This window comes from Moschus berezovskii, chromosome 23 (genome assembly GCF_049115385.1).
Source record: "Moschus berezovskii isolate FMDL1 chromosome 23, NW_MosBer_1.0, whole genome shotgun sequence".
NCBI lineage: Eukaryota > Metazoa > Chordata > Mammalia > Artiodactyla > Moschidae > Moschus > Moschus berezovskii.
The window spans coordinates 42,771,828-42,797,992 of record NC_142482.1 but is presented as its reverse complement, the minus strand read 5'-3'; the positions used below and the strand labels follow the sequence as shown (position 1 = coordinate 42,797,992).

Here is a 26,165-nt window from a genome sequence, read left to right as displayed (position 1 = left end):
AGACTAACATAGGATCCAAAACAGAATGCAATAAATGTTCAGTTCAGTTCAAGTTCAGTTCAGTCGCTCAGTCGTGTCCGACTCTCTGCGACCCCATGAATCACAGCACGCCAGGCCTCCCTGTTCATCACCAACTCCCGGAGTTCACTCAAACTCATGTCCACAGAGTCAGTGATGCCATCGAGCCATCTCATTCTCGGTCGTCGCCTTCTCCTCCCGCCCCCAACCTTTCCCAGCATCAGAGTCTTTTCTAGTGAGTCACCTCATCGCATGAGGTGGCCAAAGTATTGCAGTTTCAGCTTTAGCATCAGTCCTTCCAATGAACACCCAGGATTGATCTATTTTAGAATGGACTGGTTGGATCTCCTTGCAGTCCAAAGGACTCTCAAGAGTCTTCTCCAGCACCACAGTTCAAAAGCATCAATTCTTCGGCGATCAGCTTTCTTCACAGTCCAACTCTCACATCCATACATGACCACTGGAAAAACCATAGCCTTGACTAGATGGACCTTGGGTGGCAAAGTAATGTCTCTGCTTTTCAATATACTATCAAGGTTGGTCATAACTTTCCTTCCAAGAAGTAAGCATCTTTTAATTTCCTGGCTGCAATCAGCATCCACAGTGATTTTGGAGCCCAAAAAAATAAAGTCTGGCACTGTTTCCACTGTTTCCCCATCTATTTCCGATGAAGTGATGGGACCAGATGCCATGATCTTTGTTTTCTGAATGTTGAGCTTCAAGCCAACCTTTTCACTCTCCTCTTTCATTTTCATCAAGAGGCTTTTGAGTTCCTCTTCACTTTGTGCCATAAGGGTGGTGTCATCTGCATATCTGAGGTTATTGATATTTCTCCCAGCAATCTTGATTCCAGCTTGTGCTTCTTCCAGCCCAGCGTTCCTCATGATGTACTCTGCATATAAGTTAAATAAGCAAGGTGACAATATACAGCCTTGACGTACTCCTTTTCCTATTTGGAACCAGTCTCTTGTTCCATGTCCAGTTCTGACTGTTGCTTCCTGACCTGCATACAGGTTCCTCAAGAGGCAGGTCAGGTGGTCTGGGATTCCCATCTCTTTCAGAATGTTCCACAGTTTACTGTGATCGACACAGTCAAAGGCTTTGGCATAGTCAATGAAGCAGAAATAGATATTTTTCTGGAACTCTCTTGCTTTCTCCATGATCCAGCAGATGTTGGCAATTTGATCTCTGGTGCCTCTGCCTTTTCTAAAACCTGCTTGAACATCTGGGAGTTCACGGTTCACATATTGCTGAAGCCTGGCTTGGAGAATTTTAAGCATGACTTTACTAGCGTGTGAGATGAGTGCAATTGTGCAGTAGTTTGAGCATTCTTTGGCATTGCCTTTCTTTGGGATTGGAATGAAGACTGACCTTTTCCAGTCCTGTGGCCACTGCTGAGTTTTCCAAATTTGCTGGCATATTGAGTGCAGCACTTTCACAGCATCATCTTTCAAGATTTGAAATAGCTCAACTGGAATTCCATCACCTCCACTAGCTTTGTTCGTAGTGATGCTCTCTAAGGCCCACTTGACTTCACATTCCAAGATGTCTAGCTCTAGGTCAGTGATCACATTATCATGATTATCTTGGTCGTGAAGATCTTTTTTGTACAGTGCTACCCCACGTCCGCAAGAGAGTTCCAGGAAAACATCTATTTCTGCTTCATTGACTATGCCAAAGCCTTTGACTGTGTGGATCACAGTAAACTGTGGAAAATTCTGAAAGAGATGGGAATACCAGACCACCTGACCTGCCTCTTGAGAAACTTGTATGCAGGTCAGGAAGCAACAGTCAGAACTGTACATGGAACAACAGACTGGTTCCAAATAGGAAAAGGAGTACATCAAGGCTGTATATTGTCACCTTGCTTATCAAGGCTGTATATTGTCACCTTGCTTATTTAACTTATATGCAGAGTACATCACGAGGAACACTGGGCTGGAAGAAGCACAAGCTGGAATTAAGATTGTTGGGAGAAATATCAATAACCTCAGATATGCAGATGACACTACCCTTATGGCACAAAGTGAAGAGGAACTCAAAAGCCTCTTGATGAAAGTGAAAGAGGAGAGTGAAAAAGTTGGCTTGAAGCTCAGCATTCAGAAAACAAAGATCATGGCATCTGGTCCCATCACTTCATCGGAAATAGATGGGGAAACAGTGGAAACAGTGCCAGACTTTATTTTTTTGGGCTCCAAAATTACTGCGGATGCTGATTGCAGCCATGAAATTAAAAGACGCCTTCTCCTTGGAAGGAAAGTTATGACCAACCTTGATAGTATATTGAAAAGCAGAGACATTACTTTGCCACCCAAGGTCCGTCTAGTCAAGGCTATGGTTTTTCCAGTGGTCATGTATGGATGTGAGAGTTGGACTGTGAAGAAAGCTGATCGCCGAAGAATTGATGCTTTTGAACTGTAATGTTGGAGAAGACTCTTGAGAGTCCCTCGGACTGCAAGGAGATCCAACCAGTCCATTCTAAAGGAAATCAATCCTGGGTGTTCATTGGAAGGACTGATGCTAAAGCTGAAACTGCAATACTTTGGCCACCTCATGCGACGAGTTGACTCACTGGAAAAGACTCTGATGCTGGGAAGGATTGGGGGCGGGAGGAGAAGGGGACGACGGAGAATGAGATGGCTGGATGGCATCACCGACTCTGTGGACATGAGTTTGAGTGAACTCCGGGAGTTGGTGATGGACAGGGAGGCCTGGCGTGCTGTGATTCATGGGGTCGCGGAGAGTCGGACACGACTGAGCGACTGAACTGAACTGAACTGACCTGACCCCACGTCCAATAGGCTGTGGCTGCGCAGGCGCAGGAGGGCCGAGAGGAGCTACTCCACGTTCAAGGTCAGGAGCGGCGGCCTTGAGGAGATACCCCTCATCCAAGGTAAGTTGCAGCGGCTGCGATTTCTTGGAGCAGCTGTGAAGAGATATCCCACGCCCAAGGTAAAAGAAACCCAAATAAGACGGTAGGTATTGCGAGGCGGCATCAGAGGGCAGACACACTGAAATCATAATCACAGGAAACTAGTCGATCTGATCACATGGACCACAGCCGAATGTGGTCCACTGGAGAAGGGAATGGCAAACAATTTCAGTATACTTGCCGTGAGAACCCCATAAACAGTATCAAAGGGCAAAATGATAGGATACTGAATGAGGAATTCCCCAGATCGGTAGGTGCCCAGTATGCTACTGGAGATCCGTGGAGAAATAACTCTAGAAGGAATGAAGGGATGGAGCAAAAGCAAAACCAATACCCAGTTGTGAATGTGACCGGTGATAGAAGCAAGGTCCGGTGCTGTAAAGAGCAGTATTGCATAGGAACCTGGAATGTTAGGTCCATGAATCAAGGCAAATTGGAAGTGGTCAAACAGGAGATGACAAGAGTGAACATAGACATTCTAGGAATCAGTGAACTAAAATGGACTGGAATGGGTGAATTTAACTCAGATGACCATTATATCTACTACTGTGGGCAGGAATCCCTTAGAAGAAATGGAGTAGCAATCATGGTCAACAAGAGTCCGAAATACAGTACTTGGATGCAATCTAAAAAACGACAGGATGATTTCTGTTCGTTTCCAAGGCAAACCATTCAATATTACAGTAATCCAGGCCTATGCCCCAACCAGTAACGCTGAAGAAGCCGAACTTGAACGGTTCTATGAAGACCTACAAGACCTTTTAGAACTAACACCCAAAAAAGATGTCCTTTTCATTATAGGGGACTGGAATGCAAAAGTAGGAAGTAAAGAAACACCTGGAGTAACAGGCAAATTTGGCCTTGGAGCACGGAATGAAGCAGGGCAAAGGCGAATAGAGTTTTGTCAAGAGAGCGCACTGGTCATAGCAAACACCCTCTTCCAACAACATAAGAGAAGACTCTACACATGGACATCACCAGATGGTCAACACCGAAATCAGATTGATTATATTCTTTGCAATACATGTGGTAAGTGGTAATTTAGGCAACTTTTTGTTTCTATTGCACGTGTGTGTAGGGGTCCAGATGTAAACTAAAGTACACATTGTTCATGGCCAAAGAAGTTTGGAAATCTCTGCCCCTGGGCCATGAGTTCTGAGTATGGTACCATCTCCTCTGTACAGTTTACCTGGGCATCCTCAAAGCTGAGGCTGAGCGGAGCTCATCAATGTAGGGAAGAGAGAGCAGTTCTGCACATTGGTTGCTTTTCAAGAGTTTGGTCTTTAATACATTGTGACCAAAGAAACTTTTAATTCTGAAATGTGTGCTCTGTCTTCTGGCTAAAAGGCCCTTCTACAGTTCGAAAATATCCTGAGTTATGATAACTATGTCATTCTCATAATCCCTTCTTATTTTTTTGGTGAAATCAGTCTATGATTTGAGGTTACCTTCCTTTCCGTTACTGTTTTTGGGGATAAACATGTTAGAAGAGGGACGGAAAGAAAACAATGCCGCCCGAACAGGGACTTGAACCCTGGACCCTCAGATTAAAAGTCTGATGCTCTACCGACTGAGCTATCCGGGCTCACGGAAGTCTCGCCTACTACATTAACTATAGTCAATTTATGTGTACATTCAGAAAACCCATTTTAGACATTTCGACTGTGATTCTGGTTCAGCGATGGCTATTCGGAAACTGCTTAACATAGAAACTCAGCCACAGCCTTTTTAAGGCCGAGATATAACCATATTACATTAATTATAATGTCTCCCCAGTTCTTTCTCGCTCTCTAGTATAGATAAACGCTTTATGTATAAGCACTATATCTCTATGTTGCATATAGAGATATATACGATAGTACTATACAGAATTCAGCGCAGTCAAAAGCTGCAGAATGCTGGCCTTTAGTTCCTAAGTTTCCCAGAGAAATAAGTCAAATATTCTATATCTGGGCCCAAAATACTTTCAAAAGGAAGTCAATCCAAAGCTGATAATTTTAAGGGGTAATCACGTCATCTTTCGGTCGCACTTTGGACACCTGAATGTCGGTCGAGGAACTGAGGGAGCAATATGATTTCGTACTGGGTCTCAGCTATCTTTGAAGAAGAAAACAAAGAAGAAGAAGCTTTAAAAGGACAGTCCCACTCTTTTTTTTTTCCCTTGTCAGATATCCTTTGGTCTCTACGTTAAGTGCTTGATAGGCGTCCAATCACTGTAAGGCTTTCTCCACTCGGGATGCCGATGAATGTTGTCTCATTAACCATTTCAAGATTTCACTGGAAACGCAAAGAAGAATGTAACTTAGGCATTCAGAAAATCTTAGACTTACAGAGGAAAAATCAAATTCAAAGCATTGGGAAGAACTGCAAACAGTTACTTTAGGGGCCGGGGATGTAGCTCAGTGGTAGAGCGCATGCTTCGCATGTATGAGGCCCCGGGTTCGATCCCCGGCATCTCCAAGTCCTTTTACGTAAGTGATTAGAGTTCATATATTATAAAACATCTATTTGTATCTTAGTCTAAATTTCCATGGTTCCCTTTTAGTCACGAAGTATAGAACTGTATATGTAGAGAGGGAAGCAGGATAACCTTGAGGTATTTCAGGATATTTTTATCAGAAATGAATGAACTTGAAAACGCAGCAAAACACACCCAGTGTACATATGGCCGAAGAGGAACAACCTGGAAACTTGGAATGGTTACCTGAGGTTAACTTATCGGGAAACACTGAAAAGGGAGGAAAGGTTATTGTTCCTGAGTCCTGGTACTGAAAAAGCAGGACAAATGGGAAAAGAGCTAAGGTTTCTTTGGTGTAGGTAAATCCAGTGGCTCAGATACATTATTCTATTCATAATGGCAAAAAGAAAAATAAAAGCAAGAACCGGAATAGTTTCTTATTAAAGCTTGGGAAAGCTCCCGTAGGCAGGTGGCCGGTTAGCTCAGTTGGTTAGAGCGTGGTGCTAATAACGCCAAGGTCGCGGGTTCGATCCCCGTACGGGCCACAACTAACTTTTAACTCTGTAGTGTAGCTTCACTATTTTTTAATTCAGGGACTGACCCATGAGACTACCTGTTGCATGATTTTGCCACAAGACCAAACCATCCGAGGGAGTCCAGTTTTACCCTAGAGAAGCGTAAAAGCAGCAGGACACTCTGTGTGTGTGTGTGTGTCTGTGTGTGTGTGTGTGTCTGTGTCTGTGTCTGTGTCTGTGTGTCTGTGTCAGTGTGTAAAATTCCATGGACAGACGAGCAGGATACTTTAGGAATTATTAAATTCATTAGAAGGAAAAACTGTCACCAGCTTGTTTAGTGGCCAAACACTGTCCTCAAAATAGTCTGAAAACATACTGAGATGCAGGGCAAGTGTATCTCTGATTGCTCAGTTGAGGATTCCTATTTGACTAGATCATCCCTCACCTGAAGGGAGGACTATCACCTTCAGAATAGTTTTCTTCCTACTTTGAACTTTGTAGTTTTTGTTTGTTTGTTAAGTAAGAAAGGACTAAGCCCTTTTCCAGAATCTGCCTTGCTGTCTGTCACCAACCATTAGGTCCAGGTTGATCGACACCAGTTGTCCCTCTGTTCCATCCACTCCTTGATGTTAACGCCTCCTGAATCAGTCTCGTTTTCCACTAAAATCGACTTTCAGGACCCTAATTATGTATCCCCTTGTTCCTTGAACAACGAATTTTCTTTCTTTATTCACCACCTCAGAGCTTTATATCCCGTTGAGTGAACTGTCACTATTTTCGTCGAAAATACTAAGATATGTCAAGTTTGTAAAAAATGCAGCTTATTGGGCCTCACCCAGCAGGGACTTTGACTCAGTAGATTTGAAGAAGACTACAGGTTTCTGCATTTTAAGTAAACGTCACGGTCGTTTCTTACAAAGGATGGATCAGCGACTTTTGAGAAATTGGCTTTATAAAAACCAAGCTTCGAAGAGCTGGGCTGCGGGGAAATCCAGGGAAGTTCTGAGCCAAGTCGATCTGGTTTTGAAACTAGAAAAAGAGGGTAGAAGGGAAAGAGAAACAGTGGGGGAAATGTAGTTTATAGTCATGTACGTCTACAAATGAAACTGAACACAAATGAAGAGCGAGAAGCTAAATATTTAAAATGTTTAAAAAAACGTGGTTTGACAGGTGGCTCGTTGGTCTAGGGGTATGATTCTCGCTTAGGGTGCGAGAGGTCCCGGGTTCAAATCCCGGACGAGCCCAGGTTTTGTCTGCCCACGCTGTCGAATTTTTATTAAGTCACACTCACCCAAAAAGAAATTGGTACATTCATTTGCTGTTAAGTTAAACTGTTGTATTTTCATGTAGAAGTATGTAGGCTGTGTATGCACCTTATTCCAATAAGTTACTTGATAATTTAATTAAGAGAGGTAAGTACTTTTCAGTTTTGGCTCTTATTCATTTTTCCAACAGCTATAAATTGACTCTTGGAAAGCCAAATATTTCTGGTTATTTCAGAAGTTCCAACTCCACGGTTGTAGCCATATGAAATGTATAGGAAGACGATGGTCACATCTCAGTTCAATGTCATCCATCATTCATTCATCGCATCAACGAAATGGGTTCAAATGGAATAATCAAATATTTACCTATAGAGTTGTGAAGCTGGAAAAATTTGTACGAGTTTTTTTGGCTTTCCTTGTTGCGTTTTCCTGCATTATTTAGGAATGGGGCTCTGCTTGTTTATGGAGAAGAGGCACTTTTTCCGTACTGGTATACTCTTTAAACATATATTTGTTTAACATATTACAATCAATGAACTTTTGCAGCCTGTGGTAAACAAAATACACAAAAATCATTGGATTCTATATTACAGTGGTTGTCAAACATTTTATGTTAAAATACAGTTGCAGCATCCCTTCCCACCTCCCTTTTCTATGTATCCTTTGATTATGAAGAAGGACAACAAATGAACGAGCATAAGGGGCCTGAAAAGGAAGGAGAAAACCGCAGGGAATTCCTTCAGGACAGCAGCTACACAGCGTGGCAAGAGGGGCCAAGGTTGCCAGGTGATAGAAACAGGAGGGCAGTGTCTTAGCGGCTTACGGAGAAGGTCTTGTGCGGTTCTGGGTTCGAAGACCTGAGACCTTTGGGACTGAGCTTGTAACCAACCACCTTGTCAACAAGGCCTGAAGCTCTCGGAGTATCAGAGTTGGGGGTCACTTTTAGGACGTTCAGATTACTACTCTTGGATTCCAGAAACAGTTTGTGGCCTATCAGTACAGGTTGGTAAGAATGAGAGGAAGACAGAAGAAGTGGTGAAAGTGATTGGAGTGCGCCCCAATAATTTCTAATAATGCTTACATTCTTTGCCGTTTCATATCATCTAGCTTATATAACAAAAGCTGCTGCTAAGTCACTTCAGTCGTGTCCGACTCTGTGTGACCCCATAGACGGCAGCCCATCAGGCTCCCCCGTCACTGGGACTCTCCAGGCAAGAACACTGGAGTGGGTTGCCATTTCCTTCTCCAATGTGTGAAAGTGAAAAGTGAAAGTGAAGTCGCTCAGTCATGTCTGACTTGTAGTGACCCCATGGACTGCAGCCTACTAGGCTCCTCCGTCCATGGGATTTTCTAGGCAAGAGTACTAAAGCAGTCAGATAAAATCTAGAATCCTATCACCATTGGTCCAGGAAGTCTGTTCGACATAATCTCTTAGTTCATTAAGGCAAGTTTGGTAATTAACCGCCCGGCTAGCTCAGTCGGTAGAGCATGAGACTCTTAATCTCAGGGTCGTGGGTTCGAGCCCCACGTTGGGCGAGTAAATGTACTTTTGTCCATCTTTTTTCTCAGCTAGATTTCCGCACCTTCCTAATCTCTGAAAGGAAGTTCCCCACCGTTGCCAAACATGAGAAACTTTAGATTCCAAAACTGTCCAATACTGAATTATGGAATCGTGGTGAACTGCTGCGGTTTATTGGCTCTGTTGAACTCTCCCGGCCAGCTTTCTGGCTCCGCGAAGTTAAGCTTCATCGCCCCCTGGCGGCAACGCATTTTTTTCCGGCCTTATTAGAACTTTTATTTTGATAAGAGATACGAGGTCTCTTGTGGGGCATTGGCTTTGTATATTTAAACTTCTGGGATGATTCCCCATCAAAAACAATTTAGGATGCAAGGATGTTGGGAAAGGTCAAGTGTGAGGGTAGAGAAGACAATCCAAACAAAAGAAACAGTTTTGGGGGCAGAGGCAGTGATGTTCATGGAATTTTGAGAATGGTGATTCTACTTTTCCGGCTCAAGCAAGTGCCATTATGTAGTAACTAGAGAGACCTTCTTGGAGAATAAAATGGCAACCCACTCCAGTGTTCTTGCCTGGAGAATCCCAGGGACGGGGGAGTCTGGTGGGCTGCCGTCTATGGGGTCGCACAGAGTCGGACACGACTGAAGTGACTTAGCAGCAGCGGCAGCAGCAGAGAGATCTTCTATTACCACTACCCCATATACACTTTCAGCTCCTGATCACCCACACATAAACAGCACAATGAATCTTCTTATAGATGATAATGGGGCCTTCCCTGGTGGCTCATGGTAAAGAAACCTCCTGCCAATGCAGGAGATGTGGAGTCTATCCCTGGGTTGGTCAACCCCTGGAGAAGAAACTGGCGGGATCCAGTCCATGGGGTCAAAAGAGTCGGACACGACTTAGCCACTAAACAGCAACAACACAACATAGATGAAAATCCAACCCATAACAGGTTGAAACTGCCTACAAAATAAAATTTAAAGACTTAAGCCTGGTTTTTAAAGTCAAATTGCATTTCTGCCATTTTCTCTTGAATGGAAGTGTGGATAGTCAAGTTGGCTGCCCTGGGTCTTCGCTACTGTACCCGGCCGGGCTTTCTCTCTTTGTGGAGAGCAGGGGCTGCTCTCTCGATGCCGTGCGGGGGCTTCTCTCTTTGCGGAGCACAGTTTCCAGGGCTCATGGGCTTCGTAATTGCAACCCTTGGGCTTTAGAGTGCAGGCTAAGTAGTTATGGCCCTGAGCTCTGCGCAAAGTGGAATCTTCCCAGATCAGGAATCGAACCCCTGTTCCCTGCATTGGAAGGCAGATTCTTGTCCATTTCACCACCTGGGGAAATTTCCCTAATGTGTTTTTAATTGCTTTCAAATTTCGAAAGGCAAAATTCGTGCGAAAATTTGCCTAGTGTCTATCAGAGCAAAAGGAGTTAGATGTTAACATTATCTATGTCGCTTTGAAAACCTGATAATTTTAACTGTACCTATTGAGAGCAAAAGCCCCAGAACGATTGATTATTGTATTGAAAGAGTGCCCATTTCTGAGCGCGCTGGAGACATGACTGTTTACCACTCTCCAACCTTCCCCATCCAAATCTTGCTTTTTTCTTTACTCTGGAACCTGAATATTGTTATTAAGATATTCAATGTTTAAAGTTAGTATTTCATCTATTTAAATCAATAGCGCCTATGGTTGGGCATATGGAATCACGTTTTAAAATAAGTTGACACCCTGCAATTTGGAAGTACTGTGAAACTGAGAATCACGAGTCAACTGAAAATGGATGGAAAAGCAGCAGCTTTCCTAGAAAGTAACTGTTTTCCAGTCTCCTTTAAAGACAAGAAGTCTTTCAAATCAAATGATGAACATATTTTTATTAAGCACCTTTTCCAAGTTGGATACCTATTACAAAACTGAGGTGGTTGGAGTGACTTTTAAAAAATAGGTGACAGCGACCTTGTTTCGGATTCATATGAACATTTTATTTACTAGAACACTCATTGAATATTTACAGACCATGTGTTGTGGATATCAAACCCTAGGTCTCATAGTAAAGCCTGATTTCCCTTTGCTCACTCAACTGCTGCCAAGTCGCTTCAGCCGTGTCCGACTCTATGTGACCCCATAGACGGCAGCCCACCAGGCTCCGCAGCCCCTGGGATTCTCCAGGCAAGAACACTGGAGTGGGTTGCCATTTCCTTCTCCAATGCCTGAAAGTGAAAAGCAAAAGTGAAGTCACTCAGTCGTGTCCGACTCTTCAGGACCCCATGGACTGCCTCCCACCAGGCTCCTCCGCGCATGGGATTTTCCAGGCAAGAGTACTGGAGTGGGTTGCCATTGCCTTCTGCTCACTCAGCAGCCTCTGCTTAATGTTTTGGTTTCCTAGTATGATAAAAACTATAAACGCATGTCCTACACAGAGGAACAAATATCACTGGTATAAGTCATGTGTCCTATTGTCAATTACCTTAATGGATGTCTGGTATATAAACAATTTTTTGTGCTGCTTGGAACAGATTGCCTTTTCCCAGTCTTATGGCCATTGGGCTACCTTGTTAAAATTGAGTTGACCTACTTAAAAAGTGAATTTCTGAACCTAAGACCCATGCAAACATCTCCGGGCCAAGACCATCCTTGAGCTTGGTCCAGAACACAAGCTAACCTAACTCCTTAGACCTAACACTTCAACTGCAAAGGAAGGTGGTTAAAAAGAGCATAGGTTCCCGCTGATTTCTTACTCTACTTGGGCTGCCAAAACAAAATACCACAGACTGGGTAGCTTAAACTAAAAAAATTCTATGTTCTTGCAGTTCTGGAGACAGAGAAGTATATGATTAAGGCACTAGCTGATTCAATTACTGGTGAGCACTCTCTTTTGAGCTTATAAAGGACTTCTTCTTGCTGTGTCCTCAAAGGCAGAAACAGAGAATGAGCTTCCAGGATGTCTCTTCTTTCAAGAACACCAATCCGACTTTAATTACTTCCTTTTCCCAAATTCAGCCACACTGTGGGGGTACAAAAGAAAAAAACACATTATGACGTTTTGGAATTCAGGAATTTGATGCATAGTAAGCTCTCACATATTTGTTGAAAGACTAATGTAGTTGCATCACCTTTAGAATACTTAGCACAATCTTTATACATATAACATTGTTTAATAAAAATCCCACCTATCAAAATAACTAAAAAAAAACTTAAGTGCCTTTTCCTTAGGACACATAATCTGAAAGCAGAGTCCAGACTTTCTGTTCATGACTACAGTTTAACTGATCCTGGATTGAGCCAGATATGAAAGAAAAGCCAGAGGTCAGTAATTTAAGAGGCTGCCTACAAGAACATGTTAGTCTACAGTTAGATCTGAACTTGGGAGGTCAGTCTCTGGAAGAAAGGTAAAGTCAGACACAATCACAATTTTGTGAATGCATAGGTCTATAATTTTGTACTTCTCCAGAGACTCCCATGAGCAGGATGAATTGAGATGTTTTTTGGTGCCACCTTGGTGTTTTCTATAGAGTATTGAGAGGGTAACAGGCAGGAAAGCCAGGGGTCTCCAAACAGAGGAAATAGCCTGCAAGTGTCAGACATTTTTATGTCTCTTAAGTGGCAGGAGGAAACAAACTAGCAATATTTTTTTCCTTCTCTATACAAATTTAAAAGGAGGTTTCTCTTAAAATACTGTGTTGCCCTAATGACACCTGGTTTCACCTGTAGTTAACTATTCTCAAGCCTTGAGTTAACCAATGCATTTTTCTTATAGAAATGTTGGTCTTAAGCTATGTTAATGTACTATGTGCATTTACCCCAGACTCTGTCTTCAAGTTGGTTCCGCCAAATAGCTCAGAACCTATTTGACAAACCAGTATATTATACTCAAATATTGTTCCCCTAATCTATGTAAACGAAACTACTTGTATGGTAATCTGCCCTTCTACAAGATTCAACTTAATCATTTTATGGCCTGGGATTAATTGTCTGGTGTCAAGATTATCCCAAAATGCATCTTATGGGTGAGGGGCCTGGTGCCATTCTGAGTTTTAAGACATTCCTTTATTTAATTAACAGACTACTAGTGACTATGTAACATCCAGCTGAAGACTAGCAGGGGGGTACTCTTTCTGCCCCCTTCTGATGCCTATGTCAGAAGCTTTCTCTATCTCCATTATACTTTAACAAAACTTCATTACACAAAAACTCTGAGTGATCAAGCCTTGTCTCTGGCCCCGGCTTGAATTCTTCTCCTCCGGAGGCCAAGAATCCCGGCATCTTTTCTTTCAGCAACAACCTTTCAGTATGTTGCACCTGCATGTATCAAAAGTCTATCAACTCATTGGCCAGTCAATTTTACTCTGGGTTCCTGTGGGGAAATTAGAATTGAACCTCAAGACCAATAGAGGCCCTGGTCCTCTTCATTCATTAATCTTCCTCTCTTTCAATGATCTGAGTGGCTCCTATCTTTCTTTTATTGTTTTCCTTCTTATTTTTTAGCCTAGAGCAATCTTTTTTCCAGTTCCTTTTCTCCTTATAGTAAGCACATTGTTCCTCTCTCAATTGTGGCTTACCTCTCTTCTAGTTACTTGCCTTCCAGGAATCCAGGGCCCCTGCCAGCTGTTTTGCACCTTCTTTTCCCTGTCGTTGTTCCCTGTTATTGAAAACTTTAAAAGCCATATCTGCTAACTGAGAAGGGTTCATTCCAAATGCAGCATCTAATTTTGTAACATTCTTCTTATATCTGGTGCACTTTACCATCATATTCTCAGGGGCCTTAGGGTCTCCATCAGTGTAGCATCCATAAGCTTGATAAATTCTTTCTAGAAACTCTAATGGGATCTTAATTGGGTTATTTTAGTATCTCCAGAATTTTGTTTAAGCTCTTTTGCTTAGGTACCTGCTAAGATACACTTTCTGTAATGCTCTAGATGTGGCATGTCTCTGTTTCTAGGATCCCAGGGAGGCTCACTGGTAGGAACTGCCTGATTTGCTTCTGGAGTTCCATCTGGGTCCACTAGATGAAGCTGCTGTGCTTCCTCTCTAGCTTTGTCTATGACCATCCTCCTTTTAATTTCAGTCACCATCAAATTCATAAGGGTGTGAATGTCCACCCGAGAGTGATGGTGAATGGCAAAGACAGAAGTGAAAAGTTGTCAGGCGGTGTGGGTCCTCTCAGGAAAGGGGGTTATGGTTTTTCCAGTTAAATTTGAAGTTGAGGATGGATTGTGCATCCATAGACATCTGTCTGGTTGGCCTTTTGCCTTAAAGCCTCCTAAGGGATACCTGCTCAAGAGACATTGCCCTGTTCTGAAAGTGGCTCCCGGTCCAAACTGAGTGCCCTGTGGGGTCTTAGATGGTGATACGAAACTAAGGGCCTGTGCCCCAGGGATTAACATAGAAACTTCTAATTGTTCCCCATAATAGGGAAAAGATGAAGATGTGAAAGGAGTGAGTAGGTCTGTGGCGTGGGAGCGATACAGTCACATGGTCAGGTAGGGGAGCCGTATTGGCCAGAGTGGGATTTAAGGTGTGACATAACATGGCCTCACTAATTTTCTCCTGCTCCCTTTCATTCAACAGATTTTTCTCTTGGGTTTCCTTTCAGACCGCTGCACTCTAGGCTGGCCGTCATCTGACTTCTTTTCCTCCTGATGTAGTAGCATAAATGCTGTGTGTAGGGAATCACCCTTTTCCCCTGCCCTGCCCTTTCACAAAACTGTAAGGTCGAAACGGCCCAATGATGTTAAATAAAAGAACCCAGACACCAAATAGATAATGTAACAGGCTTTAATGGCTAGGCGCCCCCGGGTGGGATTCCCGGACCTAACAGAGCGAGGTCGGGGAAGTCCGCCCCGAACAAAGGCAAGAGGCAACTTATATAACTTTAGGAGAGATTTGAAGTGGTGGTCTCTCATAGGTCAGTTAGCCAGGGGGCAAGACTGGGTTGGTTGCCCCATCTGCTCAAGGTTGTGCTGACGCAGCGGAATAGTTCTTGCTGTTTCTGGGCAGAATGCTGTTTCTGGGCAGAATGCTGTTTCTGGGCAGAATGCTGTTTCTGGACAGGAGGTTAGGAGGGGGAGGTTAGGAGAGGGTTGATCTCTACCAGGAACCGACACCTCAAGGACACTCCAGCAGTAGGGGAGGGAAATGAGAGAATAGAGCACAATAGTCAGAGTCCGGCGGGGCTTTTTCCCACCGGCAGGAAAGGGAAGAGGGGGAGGAGAAGTCCAACAATGGCCACTGAAGTCCGACCTTACAAAAACAATTCCAACTTCAAGACTGCATAGTAACTGAGTGAGCCCTTCAGGTGTATCACTTTTCTGATCCTAACATATGTTGGAGCCGCACATTATCATAATAGAATATCATCTCTTTCTTAGTCATAGGCTCACAGCTGTATTTTGCCCACTTATTTAAGATACCTCCCCCACAAAGGCTTTCCTTAGAGACAGATGGAGTATTTCCCATTTTTAAAAGTTCAAGAACAACAAAGCACCAAAAGCACAAACAAACCCAACAGTAAAAGCACACATTCCAACAAGAATAAACACGGAGTAGAAGCAAACAATGGCAAGCCACTCCAGTACACTTGCCTAGAAAATCCCATGGATGGAGGAGCCTGGTAGGCTGCAGTCCGTGGGGTCACTAAGGGTCGGACACGACTGAGCGACTTCACTTTCACACATTGGAGAAGGAAATGGCAACCCACTCCAGTGTTCTTGCCTGGAGAATCCCAGGGACGGGGGAGCCTGGTGGGCTGCTGTCTATGGGGTCACACAGAGTCGGACACGACTGACGTGACTTAGCAGCAGCAGCAGAAGCAAACAAACCGCTTTGCAAGTCAGGTAGCGTCCAACAAATGCCCTCTCCAACAGGGTATCTCAATCAAACGCAAAACAAACTGGCTGGCCTGGTGGAGGAAAAGCCCCAACTGTGTGGGGGAGGGTGTTCCCTATTGTCCACCGAGAGCGACTCACGCTACTGGATGGTCCAGTTCTTCAGTTCCTAGAAGTCTGTTGATTACTTGCTGTAAGTGTTTAGTGCTGCTTCAGGGGATTTTGAAGGGGAAGATTCTCAGAACTAGTGATTCCTGCAGCTGCTAGGGCCTTACCCTAAAATTGTACAACCCGTCTGCTGACCTCTAGCAGCAAGGCCCTGACTGGCATCGCTAAAGTTTGTGATCAAGTCCAAGCTTCTACTTCTTATCCCACACAGGTTAATCCATAGAAAGATGAGGTGCTGGGGAAAGGAATAGCGACTTTATCTGCAAAGCCAACCAACTGCAGAAGATGGTGGTCAAACGGTCTCAAGAACCCTCTGGCCTGGCTTGGATGCTAGTGTCTTTTATGGAACAAAGGGGGGAAAGTGAGGCAATAAAGTTAAAACAAACAAACAAACAAAAAACCCTGTAAGTTGTTGCAAATATTTCCTTGTCCTTATCAGACTCTGGAGGGGATATGATAATTTCTTCTTTCCAGTATCTGTTCACAGGGGGGCTGGGTCAGGGTGTTTCTCCGGAAGCTAAACAAAGGTATTTTTCACCTTAAGCCCTCAGGGCTGGGAGGTACAGTTCCTGGAGAAAGACTTTTATGTATATTTTAATCCTTAGGCAACATCCCTTTAGTGATAAATTTATAGTGAAGCTAATAGAATGAAAAGGTTGGCTTGAAGCTCAACATTCAGAAAACAAAGATCATGGCATCTCGTCCCATCACTTCATGGGAAATAGATAGGAAAACAGTGGAAACAGTGTCAGACTTTATTTTTTTGGCTCCAAAATCACTGCGGATGCTGATTGCAGCCAGGAAATTAAAAGACGCTTATTCCTTGGAAGGAAAGTTATGACCAACCTAGATAGCATATTAAAAAGCAGAGACATTACTTTGCCAACAAAGGTCCGTCTAGTCAAGGCTATGGTTTTTCCTGTGGTCATGTATGGATGTGAGAGTTGGACTGTGAAGAAAGCTGATCGCCGAAGAATTGATGCTTTTGAACTGTGGTGTTGGAGAAGACTCTTGAGATTCCCTTGGACTGCAAGGAGATCCAACCAGTCCATCCTAAAGGAGATCAATCCTGGGTATTCATTGGAAGGACTGATGCTAAAGCTGAAACTGCAATATTTTGGCCACCTCATGCGACGAGTTGACTCACTGGAAAAGACTGATGCTGGGAAGGATTAGGGGTGGAAGGAGAAGGGGACGACCGAGAATGAGATGGCTGGATGGCATCACCGACTCGATGGACATGAGTTTGAGTGAACTCTGGGAGTTGGTGCTGGACAGGGAGGCCTGGCGTGCTGTGATTCATGGGGTCGCAAAGAGTCAGACACAACTGAGTGACTGAACTGAACTGAATAGAATGCAAAGGTTAAAGTATTTAGTCGCTAAGTCTTGTCTGAGTCTTTTGTGATCTTTTAGAATGTAACACTCCAGGCTCTTCTGTCCTTGGGATTTCCTAGTAAGAATAATGGAGTGGGTTGCCATTTCCTTCTCCAGGGCATCCTCTCCATCCAGGGACTGAACCCCGGTCTCCTGGTTTGGCCGGAGGATTCTTCACCACTGAGGAATGTGGGTTCAAAGGTTCAAGTAAAAGAAACATGTTTAAAACCGAGTCAGATTTGTTCTTTCCTGTTATGGTAAGATTAAAAATTTGTCTCCCACCTGCATCTAAGAATACTTATGAAGGCAAAAAAGAAAGGAACTCCAAAACTTTCCTGCTTCTTAACATTTTCACATTGTTATACTTTATTGTGTAAATATATGGAAAAGAAGGCTAGGTTTGTTGCAGGGAAGAGCCAGTTCTGACTCTTTTTGGAACTGTTTCTTTGACTTGCTTTGTGTTGCTTTTGTTATTATAATCATATATAATGGTCTGCCTCAGAGAACCCTGCCCCTGTGCCTGACTGTCAAACTCAGGTGCCTTTGTTCAGCTCACAGAGAAATAATCTGACGCTGCCTACTTGTGAATGGCTGCAAGAAAGAAGAAATTAACACATCCCTTCCACAAGGTGGCCATTCTTGGAGATGTTTTGCAAGACTGATGGCCCTTTTTACTTTACTTCCCCAACAGCCCCCATCTCTGTTCTAGAAAAGAACTCAGCATCCAGACCAAGAGAAGATAGTTCTTTTGAAGTATTAATCTGCCACCTTCTCCGTCAGCTAGCCTTCAGAATAAAGTCCTATTCTTTGCCTCAACACATCGTCTCTCGGTTAATTGGTCTGTTGTGCAGGGAATAGAGCGAGTTTGGACTTGGTAACATATGTCTCAACTACAAATTGGCACTTGCCATGGGTGCTTGCCGTCTAACTCTACAAGGATTAAATCATGTGCTGCTGCAGCTGCTGACCTTCAACACCCCCTGAAAGGAGTTCAGGGTGCAGTGCAGAAATGAGGCCGTCTGTGCTCCAGGAAAACTGGTAGGACAGGTCTTCCAACATTTAGATATTATCAGGAGGTGTTTTTATGAAACCAATTCTAGTATCTCCTCAAATCTAGAACAGCACTAAAATCCTTCATGGCGATGACTGCTCTTCATGACTAACAGAAGCTTCATGAGACCAGCAGAAACTTCCTGTAAAAAAAGAATCTGAGCCTGATTCCATGTACTTCCCCATTACCAAAATCATATATATACTGACCTTCTCCCCTACTTCTTTGGAGCAGTTTCTCAGAGTTATCTCAGGCTGCAGTCCTCATTTTGTGCCAAATAAAACAACTAGCAACTCTCGTGTGCATTTTTTCTAAGTCGACATATGGAAGAACCAGATGTGATTCATGACCTAGAAGAATTCAAGTTATTCACATACTTACACACACTCCTCAGAATCTCTCAAATCTACTACTTGATCTTTCCTGAAAGCTCCTTAAGGCCTGTCTTAACACCTGAATCTTCTGTATTGTAATGTGGAGTGGTAGAAAAGGAAGGAAGGAAAGGATACTTTTTGTATATACTTTTACAGAATGGATAGTACTAAGTACATCTATAAAATAGGATAACTTATGCAGTCAGTTGAGGATGGGGAGGAGATAAAATTTCATATTTAAACCATTCAGACCAGCCCCTCTCAAAACAGATGTTTCAGTTTTATGAAGACTTGAGGGGGTAAATAACCAGATTAAGTGATTAGCAACTTGCTTTTAAATGTTTTGTGGAAAGTTTTACTTTTGTTTTAGGATAGAAGGATTTGTTAACAAAACCATTTGTTACACACAAATAAACAATTTGAATTTATAACAGAGATCATTTGACTTAATTCTTAAAAGAAATAGAAACAATAAAAAGAAGTAACAGCATATATATCATCAAAAGGGGATGACCTACATCCACACTTGGACAGCACTGGGAAGTCCCAAATGACAGCAGTCTGGAGTCCCAGTTGGGAAAGGGTCCCAGGCAATGTGTCCATCTCACCTGTGAGACTTCAAATAGCAGCTTTGGAGGCTCCCACTTGCCAACAAAGGTCCATCTAGTCAAAGCCATAGTTTTTCCAGTAGTCACGTATGGATGTGAGAGCTGGACCATAAAGAAAGCTGAGCGTGGAAGAATTGATGCTTTTGAACTATGGTGTTGGAGAAGACTCTTAAGAGTCCCTTGGACAGCAAGGAGATACAACCAGTTCATCCTAAAGGAAATCGGTCCTGAATATTCATTGGAAGGACTGATGCTGAAGTTGAAGCTCCAATACTTTGGCCACCTAATGCGAAGAACTGACTCATTGTGTCAGGGGACTGTGTAATTTCCTCGGTTCTGTCTCACAGGCAACAAAGATTTGACAGGGTGGACCAGTGTTTCAGCTCAGTTACAGCTCAGTTTTATTTGGGGAGCAAATTATAATACACTCTCAAGGCATGAGGGCAGGGCTACCCCAAAGGAGAGACCTCAATGTGTCTTGGCTTCCTCTTTTTATAAGTTTTGTCTCTTTCCCCCTGAGCCTGCCCTGTGTAAATTGGGCTAGCCAGGAGGACTGTTTGTTTCACCAGAGGTTCTCACTCCGGTCCACAGATTTTCTTTTGTTTCATTTTCTTGGGCTTTTTCTTTTGTCTTCTAGCCACCATCATTTTGGACTCCTTTTTCCTATTCTAACTACCTAACATTTGGAGAAGACCCTGATGCTGGGAAAGATAGAAGGCGAGAGGAGAAGGCGATGACAGAAGATGAGATGATTGGATGGCATCACCTATTCGATGAACATGAGTTTGAGCAAGCTCTGAGAGTTGGTGATAGACAGGGAAGCCTGTTGTCTTCCAGCTTCCAGGGTCTTCCGGTGTCTCCCAGGCTACAGTCCATGGGGTCTCAAAGAGTAGGACACGACTGAGCGACTGAACGACTGAACTGAACTTGTAATCCCACACTGCAAAAAAGCAGCTCTGGTTTTGCTTTTACATTATTACAGTGCTTTTTGTTTTATCTTGCCAGTCATAGGTTAAACCCCAGGCACAGTTGGGCAGACCTCCAGGGGCTCAAGGATTTCAAGACCTGCTCCCTTTCTTATCTAAAGTGCTTTGCTATGCTTGCAGGCAGGCTCGGAATCCCTGCAAGGTCCAGGCAGGTTAGAAACTGTTCAGAGGCCTGCTATCCTGCTTCTGAAGCTTGAATAAGACTGCCTCCATTTAAATTTCCCTAACACCTATTCAGAAACAAACAAACAAAAAGCAAATATTTGTGCCATGGAAGAGTGAACGCTAGTCTCCGTGCTCTACTTGCACAAGGGGTTCGTTTGTCCAATGTGTATGGCTTCACCGTATTGTTGCAGGAAGGGGGACCCCTTCCAGGGCCCAAAATTGGGCTCTTGTCTAACACTCGGAAATGAATTGTCTGAGGAGACACATGTGCTGACAAAGCAAGAGATTTTATTGGGAAATGGGCGCCCGGGAGCAGAGCAGGAGGGTAAGGGAACCCAGGAGAACTGCTCTGTCACATGGCTTGCAGTCTCGGGTTTCATGGTGATGGGATTAGTTTCCAGGTTGTCTTTAGCCAATCATTCTGACTCAGAGTCCTTCTTAGTAGTGCACGACTTGTTCAACATGCCAGAGAGGAGGGTTCCCGGAGGTGGTCGGATATGTGGTGTCTCCTTTTGACCTTTCCCGAACTCTTCGGTTGGTGGAGGCTTATTGTGTTCCTGACCAGAACATCCTGTCATAAAATAACTCATGCAAATAGTTACTATGGTACCTGGCCAGGGTAGGCGGTTTTAATTAGTGTGCTTCTCCTAACAGTATGACAATGTAGTGATCTTTAGTGGAACGTAGAGATCAAAGCAGATTCCTCATGTCGGTTGTCACCTCAAGTGGATTTCATTTAGGAGAGAGTAATAGCCATTCTGAAAGAGATGGGAATACCAGATCACCTGACCTGCCTCTTGAGAAACCTGTATGCAAGTCAGGAAGCAACAGTTAGAACTGGACATGGAACAACAGACTGGTTCCAAATAGGAAAAGGTGTACGTCAAGGTTGTATATTGTCACCCTGCTTATTTAACTTATATGCAGAACACATCATGAGGAATGCTGGGCTGGAAGAAGCACAAGCTGGAATCAAGATTGCTGGGAGAAATATCAATAACCTCAGATATGCAGATGACACCACCCTTATGGCAGAAAGTGAAGAGGAACACAAAAGCCTCTTGATGAAAGTGAAAGAGGAGAGTGAAAAAGTTGGCTTGAAGCTCAACATTCAGAAAACAAAGATCATGGCATCTGGTCCCATCACTTCATCGGAAATAGATGGGGAAACAGGGGAAACAGTGTCAGACTTTAGTTTTGGGGGGGGCTCCAAAATCACTGCAGATGCTGATTGCAGCCATGAAATTAAAAGACGCTTACTCCTTGGAAGGAAAGTTATGAGCAACCTAGATAGTATATTAAAAAGCAGAGACATTACTTTGCCAACCAAGGTCCATCTAGTCAAGGCTATGGTTTTTCCAGTGGTCATGTGTGGATGTGAGAGTTGAACTGTGAAGAAAGCTGATCGCCGAAGAATTGATGTTTTTGAATTGTGGTGCTGGAGAAGACTCTTGCGAGTCCCTTGGACTGCAAGGAGATCCAGCCAGTCCATCCTAAAGGTCAGTCCTAGGTGTTCATTGGAAGCACTGATGCTAAAGCTGAAACTCCAATACTTTGGCCACCTCATGCAAAGAGTTGACTCACTGGAAAAGACTGATGATGGGAGGGATAGGGGGCAGGAGGAGAAGGGGACGATCGAGAATGAGATGGCTGGATGGCATCACCGACTTGATGGACATGAGTTTGAGTGAACTCCGGGAGTTGGTGCTGGACAGGGAGGCCTGGCGTGCTGTGATTCATGGGGTCGCAAAGAGTCGGACACGACTGAGTGACTGAACTGAACTGAAATAGCCATTTTGAGGTTCAGACTGTCACAGAAAATAAGACTAGACTCATACTTGGCAAAATTAACCAGTATTTGAATGACAGTACTTTCTACCTTGAGTTAGTTTTAAAATATTATTTTAGCTCCCCACGGACAGATTGTTTTCTGAGTTTAGAAATAGTAGATAGTCTGATTTATCTACAGGGACTAATGTCAATTAAAGAAGTCTTAGAGTAAGGTTTGAAGAGGTTAACCCGGTACTTATTTTCTTCCTCCTCCTTCTATTAATTATCTGTTAAAATTGCAGATTAAAGTACTTCAAATTCTAAGACTGGTTATTTAAATTCATTCATCACAATAAAAGACAACTGTTCCTAAATTTGTGTTAGTTCCTCATGCCTCATTGTTTTATTTTCTTTTTACAAACCACTGGGTGCTACCGTTTTCACCCTGGTCCAGGGCTTTCGCCCTGTGAAGGAGTGCTGCTGCTGCTGCTGCTAAGTCACTTCAGTCGTGTCCTACTCTGTGCGACCCCATGGACTGCAGCCCACGAGGCTTCTCCGTGAATGGGATTTTCCAGGCAAGAGTACTGGAGTGGGTTGCCCTTGCCTTCTCCGGGAAGGCGTGCTAGGTTATTTTTAAAAAGGAAGAAAACGTGGAGGCCACCAGAGCGTATTTATCAACAGCATGGGTGAACAAAACAAGCGCCAGTGGTTTCCCAGCCTTATGCAGGGATGGCATCCTCTGTGGGTTAACTACAGAACGTAATTCCTTCGATAGCTCAGTTGGTAGAGCGGAGGACTGTAGGATAAATACATAATGGGCATCCTTAGGTCGCTGGTTCGAATCCGGCTCGAAGGAGTTCACGTTTTGTGTGCTTTTAAATTAAATCCCCCACCTTAAGGCCTTTGTCAGTTATTTAAATACTTGTTGTGCTTCCGTTGAAGACTCAACTGTGTGCAGGGAATACGTTTCTTTAAACTATTGTGTTCCGTAACAATTTCTAACACGCACGATCAAACTTCAGCACCATAGTTCATTAAGGGCCGGTGCCGCAGAGAAGTCCGGAACCCCGACCGGGGGGATCAGAGTTGGGCCCGTTTTCAGAAAAGTTGGTGGTGGTCGAGTCGCTAAGTCACGTCCGACTCTTTTGCGACCCCAGGGACTGTGGACCGCCAGGCTCCTCTGTCCACGGGATTTCCTAGACAAGAATGCTGGAGTGGGTTGCCATTTCCCTCTCCAGGGGGTCTTCCCCACCTAGGGATCAAGGAATCCAGGGACAAGTCTTCGCCACACCCCTGGGGATCCGAAGATCCGGGCGGGAAGGACCCGGGGAGAGGAGGCTGCCTGCTGGAACGACGCTCACCAATGGTTATTAACTGATGGAGCACGAGCGCCCCCTGGTGTTACGAGAGTCCTCAGTTCAATCGCTCAGTTCAGTTCAGTTCAGTTCAGTTGCTCAGTCGTGTCCGACTCTCCGCGACCCCATGAATCACAGCACGCCAGGCCTCCCTGTCCATCACCAACTCCCAGGGTTCACTCAAACTCATGTCCACAGAGTCGGTGATGCCATCCAGCCATCTCATTCTCGGTCGTCCCCTTCTCCTCCCGCCCCCAACCTTTCCTAGCATCAGAGTCTTTTCCAGTGAGTCAACTCGTCGCATGAGGTGGCCAAAGTATTGCAGTTTCAGCTTTAGCAATCGCTCAGTCGTGTCCAATTCTGCGACCCCTTGGACTGCGGCAAGCCAGGCTTCCCTGTCCATCACCAACTTCCGGAACTTGCTCTAGCCTTTGCCGGTGGATGCTCTACTACTGGCAGCCACCTACAACCCCTGGAGGAGGGATAAAATTCTGAGACCCTTCTAGGTTGAGTTATGCAAAGAAAGGTGCTTCTCATTACTGACTGGGAAACGTGGGTGGATGTCGGAATCACCTGGGAATATACTTGTGCCTATACTTGTTCCATTTTGGCGCTGGGACCTAGACACTGGTAGTTTTAAAAGCTCCCAGGTAATTTGAACGTGTTGCAAGATTTGAGAACCACTGCAGAGTAGAATTTTTTAGAAAATTAATAGACAAGGGGAAATTTGATAGAATTTTTACTTGATTTGAGCATGAGCTCGAGGTTGAGCTCTCCTAACAATAGAAAATAATTGTTAATTTTATGCCAATTTTATTAAAATATGTTAACCACACTTCTACCCCGTCTGAAAAATGAGATTCCGAATACCTACGGAAGAGTTCCCAACTATAAGAGATATTAAGTAAGGAAGAGTTGTCTGAGGGTTTTGTGCCTGACAATTCTGCATGCTCCTTCCCATGCTTCAGAACTTCTATTGTTTAAGTAAGCAATTCTCAAACTTTGGTGAGTGAACCACCTAGAGAGTTAATGTAGGACACAGAAGTCCAGGCTTAATGAACTAGGTTTGAGAGACACTTGTCTATAACACATTGGCAACTACCAGTATTAACGGCTAGAACTGGTAGTATCCTTGCTCTTTGAAAGCGAATTGAGGGCAAAAGAGTAAACAAGAAAAATGGTCCAATTTTCTTTTCAAAGATAACATGGACCTTGGATGCACAGCTTATTAAATTGTCCTGGATTTTCTCACCAAGGCACTAGAGCTTCCAATTCAAACAAGTTCTCCACTGAGATTTCCCTCCCATGCTGTTCTTGCCTGCTAACTCGCTTCAATCGTGTCCGACTCTTTTCAACCCTATGGACTGTAGCTCTCTAGGCTCTTCTGTCCAGGGAATTCTCCAGGCAAGAATAGGGGAGTGGGTTGCGTGCTCTCCTCCAGGGGATCTTCCCAACCCAGAGATCGAAACGGCGTCTCTTAGTCTCCTGCACTGGCAGGTAGTTTCTTCACCACTAGAGCCACCTGGAAGCCCTTCCCTCCCATAATTAGGCCATATTCTGCAAGATTCCAGTATTAGTGCCAGCAGCAGCCCCACCATCTCCGTAGAAACAGCCAGATGACTTCAGAAGAGGAAGAGTGAATGTTAAAAAAAACACAAAAAAACCCAAACCTCAAACATACCTACATATTCTTTAGTTCTTTACAATCGTATTAAGAAGTACATAAAGCAATTATCTCCCAAGTTTTAAAAAAAGGTGGAAATGATTTGTTTCAGTTGTAAGAATTTGAGGTAACCTTCAAGAGGTCAGGCATGTGGGAAATAGATTCTGGGAATAAAAATGTAAAATTAACGTATAAATAACTGGAATGTAGATGTGTAAATTCACCTGGTAGAGACAATGTTCAAAAACGGAGAGAAAACCCGAAGAATCCAACCTTGCCTATCCTATCACTGAAGACAAAGGTGAGGTCATCAATATTACTGAATCGCCTCTTTAAGTGGTAATGCTTAAGCAAGGTGTTTATTATTTATAGAAGCATGGGAATAAAGGCCAAGCCATAGGTGGAACATAAAGCTGGAGAATGCGGGTATCGATCCCGCTACCTCTCGCATGCTAAGCGAGCGCTCTACCATTTGAGCTAATTCCCCACCCAGATATGGAAACCTGTCTTCCTTTTTCGCTTTAATATCTGAAAGTAATTCAGAACTCGTGGCCACTGCGATTTGTCACCTGTGTTCGATATTGGGCAAGAGTTTCACACTGGAATCATATCTACGGAAACCGGGGACTGGAAGGAAATTGCAGGTGCATCCAGAAGGGCAAGTCAAGTTTCTCAACCAATGAGACTCGGCTTTTGGCCATCCCAACAGTTCCTGCCAATTCCCTCACTCCTAAATTTTCCATCGGTTGACTCTGCTAGCCCCAGAAACAGATTCTCCAGAGTTCGAGCAAATGTCCCCTAATATCTGCTTTCTGTCTGGCTTAAAAAAAAATCTCCATCGGTGGACACAAGGTCACGAGGGGGTGTGCGTCCCAGTAAATTCCTCCCTTCATTCCGACTTCGTAGTCCCGATTTCGATCAAGGGTGTACAAGTTATTTTTCTAAGGTAAATATTAATAGGAGAAGAGAATATAATCATGGCAACATGCATAGATCTGGATTCTCTGCAAAACAAAACCAAAAGTAGTAGGTGCCACTTTTTATTCTGAGCCTGTGGAGTACCAGGTACCAAGTACTGTATTAGGTGCTAGGTACTGTACAGAGTTAGTTCTGAAGAGAAAACTCTT

General features: G+C 43.8%; 7 non-coding genes across 7 annotated transcripts; 5 read left to right on the top strand and 2 right to left on the bottom strand.

The window, feature by feature from the left end:
• Positions 1-4,462: 4,462 nt before the first annotated feature.
• TRNAK-UUU (transfer RNA lysine (anticodon UUU)) lies at positions 4,463-4,535 on the bottom strand. The gene has a single exon. It is a non-coding gene; the product is annotated as a tRNA-Lys (tRNA).
• Positions 4,536-5,338: 803 nt separating this feature from the next.
• Positions 5,339-5,410, top strand: TRNAA-CGC (transfer RNA alanine (anticodon CGC)). Its single transcript has one exon. It is a non-coding gene; the product is annotated as a tRNA-Ala (tRNA).
• Positions 5,411-5,879: 469 nt separating this feature from the next.
• Positions 5,880-5,953, top strand: TRNAI-AAU (transfer RNA isoleucine (anticodon AAU)). Its single transcript has one exon. It is a non-coding gene; the product is annotated as a tRNA-Ile (tRNA).
• A 1,142-nt stretch (positions 5,954-7,095) lies between these two features.
• Positions 7,096-7,167, top strand: TRNAP-AGG (transfer RNA proline (anticodon AGG)). The gene has a single exon. It is a non-coding gene; the product is annotated as a tRNA-Pro (tRNA).
• Positions 7,168-8,651: 1,484 nt separating this feature from the next.
• TRNAK-CUU (transfer RNA lysine (anticodon CUU)) lies at positions 8,652-8,724 on the top strand. The gene has a single exon. It is a non-coding gene; the product is annotated as a tRNA-Lys (tRNA).
• Positions 8,725-22,785: 14,061 nt separating this feature from the next.
• Positions 22,786-22,876, top strand: TRNAY-GUA (transfer RNA tyrosine (anticodon GUA)). Its single transcript is given in 2 exon segments — positions 22,786-22,822; positions 22,841-22,876. It is a non-coding gene; the product is annotated as a tRNA-Tyr (tRNA).
• A 2,576-nt stretch (positions 22,877-25,452) lies between these two features.
• Positions 25,453-25,525, bottom strand: TRNAA-AGC (transfer RNA alanine (anticodon AGC)). Its single transcript has one exon. It is a non-coding gene; the product is annotated as a tRNA-Ala (tRNA).
• Positions 25,526-26,165: the final 640 nt, after the last annotated feature.